The following is a 6,000-nucleotide window of genomic DNA, read 5'->3' as shown; positions in this document are numbered from 1 at the left end:
CCTGAAGCCTTCTGAGAGTCTCTTGAAAACTCCCCATGGTCTCCTCTCTTTGGAGCAATCTGCGACAGGCAAAATCCTGTCCCCCTCAAAACCCACAACCCTCACTCAATGTGGTTGATTTTGGAGGTTGAACCTCTAAGCGATAATTGCTGTAGAATGAGGTCCGAGTCATTTACCCTGAAATGGGGCTCTAATCTAACAGAATCAACAAGCTTGTAGAACAGGGAAGAGGACGGGGCATTTTCCATGTGTGTCCACCTGGAAAGAAAGGGTCCTGCAGACAGAGAAAGAAGGAGGCTGCTATAGGCAAGAGAACCCTCATGAGAATCAAGCAAACCAACCCAGAGTCTGCCGCCACCTGACTGCGGCTCTCAGCTTCTAGGATTCTTACAAAGGGTTGTTTAATCCGCCCGGTCTGTGATGCTTTGTGACAGCCACTGGAACATGTACTGTCTTGTATGTCAAATAACAGGACTGCTTGTGTGTTTGGGGAGGATAAGCCCACATATAGAACTGTAGGTACGGTCAGAACCCGGCTGACATTACTTCACCTTTCCTAGAAATCAAAATGTCTTCTTCGTTCCTGCCTTTGGGGACATAATATTAACCACTCCAAAGCAGAAAACCTTTTGAGTACTAACCTCATTTTGTCCCGTTTTCCAAGGATGAGATGGACTTCCGTATGTTAAGCAATCTTGGACTTAACACTGTTATCTAGATGGACTGCGGGACAGAATAATTAGCCAAGATCACACTGCAAAAATTTTGCCTAATTAGTACAACAAATATTCCCCAATTCCCATTTACACCATTGAGTAGGCATCGATCCCTCAGTGGGGACAACGACTTGAGTGAATTCAACGTAGGATGACCAACAGGCATCTGAACCTAGAATTACAAAACATCATAATAATTTTCATTTCCTACCGATTCTTCAATTCTTATTTCACTAACATTTATCCACTCGGTGCCAGGTTGTCTTAGAGATATTAACAGCCTGAAGAAAAATTAAATGCAGCCTCCAGGATGCTCACATTTATAGGCAAAGGCATTCCCTTTATATTAACCCCTCCTTGCACGTCATCACGTGAGTGGGGTAGCTCGAGGCACTGACTCCTGCGATTCCACTAATTATGAATCGACACCGAAAAGACTTTCCGCGGTTGGCCACCCCCACCGTTAATTTTTAGTTCATCAGAAGATTACGCTGGATGAGCTTGACCTAAGAGATGACTGCTTTGATCAGAGAAAGATGTTTCCGACTGAGAAGGCACAAACAGCTCTGTTGCAGAGCAAGACTCAGGCGTAAAACCGTGGGAGGTCTCTGGACGCTTAGAGCACCTAGCTCCCGTCCCAGCTGACCACCAGCCATAAACCCACTGCCACGCCCATAGGAGGCTTTAAAGGCTGTTAGAGGAAGGCGCCACCACACGGATGAGACGGGAGTCGGGCCCACGCCTTGGTTTCTGCCTGGTGAAAGCCTGAATTCGCCGTGACAGTGAGCTAAAACTGTGTTAGAAAGGTTCTTAAGTATGTGTTGGGGAGGGGTGTGGCGAGGGAATGTGAGTGCCTGCGAAGGGTATGGGTGTCCAATTCCAGGGTAACTGGAGTGACAAACTGTGAGCCACCAGTCGGGGAGTAGAGAGAACCAACCTCAGACACTCTAGGACAGCGATGCTGTGCTCGTATCTGCTGAGCCATCTGTCCAGCCTGGAAGAGTATGTTATTTTAAACTGCTGAGTTTGTGGAAATTTCTTATGCTTTATTTTTAATAAATAAAAAATAAATAAATTATTTATTATTATTTTTAAAATAATAATAGAGTGAATAACATAGACGAGGTACCTGGTTTTGTGAGGCTTTGACTTCATGAGGGACACTTGCTCGTAAAATGGAAGCAATATTCCATCTCATGACATGGGCAACAGAAAAGTTGCCCCCCGTGGGTAGAGTAGAGAGACGGTGGATGGGGAGAGGGGCCAAGGAAGACTACACTGGCTGAAACACAAAAGCTAGCTGCAGGAGATAAATGGGAAGAACCTTCCAGGCACGAGGAAGGCAAGGGAAAAGACCTCCCATGCTGGTGGCCACATCATCACAGAATTAACTCCGAGAGCTACAAGGGACACTACCCACAAGTCCATTCATTTAATGAAGGCTTAATTTAATATAAACGTATAACTGCTTAAAACATACGCTTCCGTAGAGTGGGTACTACTGGACATTAATCAGTTTAAGTGCCATTAGCCAAAGTTCTAATTATAGGAGCCTTTTAAATTCGCCTTTTCTTCAACCTCTGCCCGGCAGAAATGTTCCGTATAGAACCCAGTACTTAACACAAGGCAAACTCAAAAGGACAGCTAATGAATTGGGCATGTCTCCACTGGCTTCAAAGCCCGGCGTTCATCTGATTCTTTTGGTGTGGAAGGCTGTTCTCCGCGAGGAAGACAGAATAAAGAACAGCTCACCTGTGCCGTGCCCGGACCTCTGATGGATGTGCTGCGGTTGAAAGCCCGGAGTAGCCTCGGCAGGTGAGGGCTAGCGTCCGGCACTTACTGGGTTCCGTGCAAAGCGCATTGCGTGGTGTCCCTACGCCCATGAAACGACACTAACATTTTCTCAGAAATACACCAGTTGTAAGGATGGGAGCCGGGACTCAATCCAAGTGAAAGAATTGAAGCCCCAGGCTGTCAACAGGTAGTTCCAACACAATACAATAATCACTAAAATGAATAGAGTATCTGCAGCGTGCCAGGTGTTGGGCATGTCACGTGATGAGCAAATTTTACCCACAGGTGATCCTGTGCAGCAGCAACTATTGGCTCCCAGTTCGCGATTCTTTTTTTTTTTTTTTTTTTTTTTGCAGTCTCTCAGAGAGGTTAAGAAACCTGCCTGAGGTCACTTTTAACCTCTCGGAGGTTCGGTCCCTGTGTCCTAAAATGGTACACCCATACACGGATTTGACCCCAGCCAGTCTGGCACCATGGTCCTCGTTGTGAGCCATCACAAAACGCTGCTGGGCCCTTTGACCCAAAAGGAAATCATAAATTGCTGCCAATGTCCCTGACATATTTTCTGTTCCTTCTTAACTGCAGCGAGTTGGCAGAGCCAGCCAAATAATTCTATTTGGACATTTTTAACTCATCCTTAATGATAAACCTCTTTAATTAGTTTGAGTTGCCTTTCTCCCCTCCCTATGGGCTCTGAGCCTCTCAGGCTGGTGTTAGGGGTGGGGATTGGGTTAAGGTGAGCCTTCCTATTTGTCTCAGAATTTCAACTCTGACTTGTAACTCAAATGTCACGCCTCACAATTGAAGTTAATAGAATCAATTAAAGCCCAGCGTGGCTCACTAGCCTGCAAAATAACCTATTGAAAGCAGGATTTTGTAAATGTGAGTCTAACGAGACCAGGGGAGGGCCTGGGCATCTAAAGACAGGCCTATATTTCTCAGCCTCAGCAAGGTGGAGGAGGCACTATACCTGAAGAGCATAATTAGGCTACATAAAGAAGCTTCCTAGTTGAATCGGGTTCAGTGTAACTACCCTTGGCACACTCTGCAAACAGAGAGGATGTGCTCTCTACTGTGGAGAGACTCCACCAAAGGAAACACCCGTCAGTGTTTACTCAGCTCTGTCCGGAAGGAGAGGCCTGGGGTCTTCCTCAATGCTTTCCAAGTTGTGGGTTATGACCCATTAGCAGGTCAGGAAGTGTAACTTTTAGATTCTGGCTGAGATTTTCAACAGGACAGATCTGTCTGTTATATGAGGCAAGTTTTAATACCATTTCACAATATTTATTTCTGTTGTGAACTTCTAAACATATATTTATGTTCTAGTTGGTGAGCATAGGGTTTCTGAAATGTTTCCCTTTGTGGGTCTGTTTTAAAGCCATTGATATACTGATCTTAAGCATCCTAACTCATAGAAGTGTGTATTTTGGACTATCATAAATTACCCTCAAAATGGGAAAAGTTAGAAACAGTGGTTTTACTCTGCCAAACTTAAAAATATCACGAAAAGAGTAGGATTCTTATTCCCCCAAAGTCAAAGCTTTTGACATAAAAATAACAGTAAACCGGTGTGGTGATGTTCACATGTGATTCCAACACTTAGGAAGGAGAGACAGTAATCAGAGGTTCAAAGTCACCCCGGGACAGAGACTTTCTCTTAAGTTCTAAAAAATATATGTGATTTTTTAAAAGAGCAATAATACGATCACACACTAAAGTACATTTTTTTTAAATGAACGTGTTTTACTTTACAGTGCGTTTATAGCTTTTCATGAAGCCCCCATAGCTAGGCATTGGAGAACAAACATAAATATGCCCAACGTCTCGATGAGCGCTATGCACAGTGAGGGACACCTCAAAGAAGCGCTGCTTTGGATGTCTGTGTTTTGCTATGGCAGCACCAGCTCAGCTACTGAGGAGACACAGCCTCTACCATAAGCTAGAATAGAGGGAACAACCCCTGGGCTTGGGGATGTCCCGTAGCACTGACTCTGTGGATTGATATGGGAAACACACAGGCTCATAGATGGTTCCCAGGGGAATCCAAACAATGTAGGTCAGCTTTCCTGAGATTTCATCACCGAAGCATAAGGGAATAAGATGATATTTCTGGAATGTCTGGATCCACAAGTTGAAGAACTGGGTATTATAGATGCTGTTATTCTGAGAAATTTTGACAAAGAGGTCATGAGGGTTCATGGTATTTTTATGCCACGCAACCATCTCCCAACGCTGACACCAGAACTGCAGACTCAGTCTCTCAGAAGTATTGTATTAGTTCATCTTTGAAAATCTTGTAGAATTCTGCACTGAAACCATTTGGTCCTGAGTTGTTTTTGGTTGGGAGACTTTTTTGATGACTGTTTCTATTTCTTCAGCAATTATAGGTCTATTTAATTTGCTTATCTCATGTTGATTTCATTTTGGTAAGTGATATTTATTCAGAAAATTGTCCATGTCCTTTACGTTTTCCAATTTTGTGGAGTACAGGTTTTCAAAATACGACCTGATGATTCTCTGGATTTCCTCCATGTCTGTTGTTATGTCCTCCTTTTCGTTTCTGATTTTGTTAATCTGGATATTCTCTCTCTGCTTTTTGGTTAGTTTGGATAAGGGTTTGGCTATTTTGTTGATTTTCTCAAAGAATCAATTCTTTGTGTCATTGCTTCTTTGCGTTGTCTTCTTTGTTTCTGCTTTGTTGATTTCAGCTCTCAATTTGATTATTTCCTGCCATCTAGTCCTCCTGGGTGAGTTTGCTTCTTTTTGTTCTGGAGTTTTCAAGTGATCTCTTAACTCACTAGTGTGGGATGTTTCCAGTTTCTTCTTGTAGCCATTTAGTGCTATGAACTTTCCTCTTAACTGCTTTCATTGTGTACCATAAATTTGGGTATGTTGTGTGATCATTTTCATTGAATTTTAGGAAGTCTTTAATTTCTTCCTTTATTTCTTCCTTGACCCATTGGTGATTCAGGTGAGCATTGTTTAATTTCCATGTGTTTGTGGGCTTTTTGGAATTAGTGTTGTTGTTGAATTCTAATTTTAAGCCATGGTTACCTGATAATATACATGGGGTTATTCCATTTTTTTGTGTGTGTGTCTGTTGAGGTTTGCTTTGTTACCTAGTATGTGGTCAATTTTTGAGAAGGTTCCATGAGGTGCTGAGAAGAAGGTATATTCTTTTTTGTTTGGATGTAATGTTCTATAGAAGTCTGTCGAGTCCATTTGAGTCATAACATCTGTTAGTTCCCTTATTTCTCTGTTAATTTTCTGTCTGACCGACCAGCCCAGTGGTGAAAGTGGAGTGTTGAAGTCTCCCACTATTAGTGTGTACAGTTTAATGTGTGATTTAAGCTATAGTAGTGTTTCTTTTACATAGGAAGGTGCCCTTGTATTTGGGGCATAGATGTTCACTATTGAACATCTTTCCTCTTGGTGGATTTTTCCTGTGACTAATATGAAATGTCCTTCTTTTTTTATTTTGATCTATTTT

The sequence above is a fragment of the Microtus oregoni genome, unplaced genomic scaffold, assembly GCF_018167655.1.
Source record: "Microtus oregoni isolate MIOR12 unplaced genomic scaffold, Mior012 000087F_ref0000451, whole genome shotgun sequence".
NCBI classification, from domain to species: domain Eukaryota; kingdom Metazoa; phylum Chordata; class Mammalia; order Rodentia; family Cricetidae; genus Microtus; species Microtus oregoni.
The sequence above is the reverse complement of the archived record's forward strand: the minus strand, read 5'-3'. Positions refer to the sequence as shown.